Below are 3,283 nucleotides of genomic sequence, written 5' to 3' on the forward strand. Positions count from 1 at the left end.
GATTTGCAATTTTTCCACTATGTCAGACTTACCACATAAGGGAAAATGGGGAAGAGCACATAGTACGGCCTCATGTAAACATATGAACAGAATGATTGACAATTAGGAGGACCACTTATTTTGATGATCCACCCAGAAAAAGGGCATCCTCCACTATACCGTTTTTCACCATCCCATTGTACCAGGGCACAGGTTCACCGTGTCCAATCAGATTTTGTATCGCAAAGCCTTCCTTGTCAAGCTGGTCAGTTACGTAACCCTTAGGCAAATATCCAAGTCCAGCTGGTAAAAACAAATCCTTGGTCGCCATTACTTTTTAATGCTCTTGTCGTTTTCTGAAGGGGCTGAAGTAATGTTTCATTCATTATAAATTGGACAAAGTCCAGAGTGGACTCATCCAACTATGCAGGGGATGGAGGGACCCTTTCAGTGCAATTTTCTTGTCTGCTTGCATGTGGATGTTTTAGTAATATGGGTCAGTTTTCGTCTTCCCAGTAAAATAACATTGGCATGAAGCACAGAACCCCTTGGGGGTGTGAATAATCCACAAATAGCAGAGGATCAACTCATTTGTCTATTTACTTACTTAAAGTCTGTAGGCATATAGGTCACGATCTGTGTTTGGGCCAACAGAAAATGCTTACAACACTTATTCTAAGCAGATGAAGATTCAGAGCTGAAATTTTCTTCAACATTTATCGCTGGTATGGAGAGAAAGACAGAGAACTGTATAATCCAGAATACTTGCCGGATTAGGAGATTACACACCCTAAGGGGAAATGAATCCCCTGCTATTTACTCTGTTTACTACAGCAGCTGAACCTGCAGGTTTTTTTCCTCAAAACCCAAATCTTTTCCCCTGTAATTGCATTTTTCTTATGAAAACAATATATTTTATAATTTTGTTTGCATAGGTGGGCTGTTTTAATGACTTTTGTTAGTATCACACTGACACACGTCCTCTCCTGACTAATGACACAAGAAGTAAACACTCACTAATCTCTGAATGGTGTTTTAATTCAACACCTTTTATTATATATTTTAACTGGATGGAAACTATTTTGCAAAAAAATGACTTCAACAAAATGTAGGTACCAGAACAGAGAGCTTGGATTTATTGTGGATTTTCTTTAAAGTTGAAGAAAAAAGCTGAATTTGACTAGAAGGTGCAACTGACTGTGCATCAGACTAAAATTATGTTTTCTCTAATATTACCAAACATGTCTCAGTTAATCAATCACGCTATTAACGACACTAACAACACCCCTATTGGAGAAACACCTTTGGATGACTCTACTTTTTCAGAAACAAATATTTCATTTTTTTTTTTTTTAACCTTTTTAGACATCCTGATGTCCAGGATAACTGAAGATCTTCATCAGCACACAATGTAAATAATATCTGGTGCCATTTCCCTTAGAAAGTTAAAGAAGAAAAAACTATTTTATTTATCAACAAACACTTTTATTTTGGTGGCTAGATTTTTGACCACTCTTCTATATAGTGAGTATCATTTAAATCAGTTGAGGTTCTGCCATAGTACTTTTTGGCACATTTTTAGAGGTCTGAGTTAAACCATATCTTATTGGTAGCCTGGTGCCATCTAGTTAACGAGGTACCGCTTTTATCCACCATGCTGTTTATGTCTTGTAACGGAGAATAACTGAGTTTTAATTATTTTACCTACTTTTTGTAATGAACCAAAGCAAAACCGTCAGGTCATAATGGTTAAAATAATTTATCTAGCTTCCTTGTTCACAGTGACAGAGATCTTCCGACATCATCCGGTTAGGTTTTGGTCTAATTGCTTCCTGAAATCCCTGAGCATTTTCCCTTCATCTGAGGGCAACAGATCAGGTCACATGGCTGAAATCTGGACAGAAGTGGTTATTCCAATCCTTTTTTTATTGTTTGGGAGATGACTAATCAGGATGAAGGCCTACTAGAACAGAAGGAAGGAATGTGCATAATTTTGGCATGTGCAGGAAGCCATCTAATTTAAATCAACTCTACCCTCTAAAATTAAAAGAAAAGTTGTGGTTTCTTTGCAACAAGCGGGGGAACATTTCTGCAAATGTCAATGTATATGTTTAAGCCTGAGTGAAGAGCCTTCACATGGTCTGTACTACAAAAATGTTTTATATCTAATAAACTTGTTTATTGCATTTGGAAGAGTGCATGTAAACCTCTGCCTGTAACTGTATCTATATCTGGATCAATGTTTCTCTATTTTGGACCCTTAGATGTTTGACAGAGGAACAAAAGAGGAGTTTTGAGCTGAAATGACTATATTTAGAGACACTTTAACATAAAGCATAGAAGTCAGGAATAGCTATTCCGCAGTTTCAGTTTAACAGGGTGGAGAAACTAACAACTGTACAACAATAATTTTGTTTTGCTTGAGAGCCATTTATGCAGTCAAATACAACACAAAAAATGTAAGACACCACATTTCCCCATTTCTGCCTAGAAGCTAATAATCAAAATAGATTTTACACAGTAAAAAAACAAAAAAACAATCTGGGCTTCCTGAGAATAAGTGTAAATACATTTGCTTGTTTGTCTGTGCACGCTGGCTGGGACAAGAAGGGGAAAAATGAGGAGACTACTTCATATCATTATTATCGGCGGAAAGTAATGAACATCCCAAAACACGCTTCCAACTAGCAGCAGGGAGAAATGCAAAAACAAGAGGCAGCCTGAGCTTTCAGAGAGAGCTTATATGGATTTACTTCACAGCCTCTCTCATCGACTCCCTGCTTTGTGAGGTTTGTTTTTATGCAAGAAATGACATACTCATTCCATTTTATTTGTTTTTGTTGTCACCTTCAACCTGACTTCTCTAATGTTTGGAAGACTTTAAACTTAAATTGAGAAGAAAAAACATCAGCCTCTGTGAATAATGACAAGAAAGAGGCATCAGTTAAAAAATCTGCTGCAGTCACACAGAGAATAAGTTAATTAGACTCAAACGCTTCAGGGACTTTGACGTGTGTAACACAATGGCTCTTTCCCACCCCCCTCAAAGCTCACGATGAGTTTTAATTATGAAAACTGTGCTGTTGATTGCCGTGAACCTGTGCAGAATTCAGCTCGACTGGAAAGCAAAGCAGACAGATCCCCCCCATTGAAGGAGGCAGCAGAAACTAAAGACGGATCAGCTGATTTTAGCCTTCACAGATCTGCTCTGGTATCAGAGTCAGCTGCTGCGAAATAATTCATCACAGTGCATCACGGGTCCAGAAACAAGTCTCAGTTAAAAACTGCATCAAACTGCTTTCAT

This window comes from Cyprinodon variegatus, unplaced genomic scaffold, assembly GCF_000732505.1.
Source record: "Cyprinodon variegatus isolate N-32 unplaced genomic scaffold, C_variegatus-1.0 Scaffold35, whole genome shotgun sequence".
Classification (NCBI taxonomy): domain Eukaryota; kingdom Metazoa; phylum Chordata; class Actinopteri; order Cyprinodontiformes; family Cyprinodontidae; genus Cyprinodon; species Cyprinodon variegatus.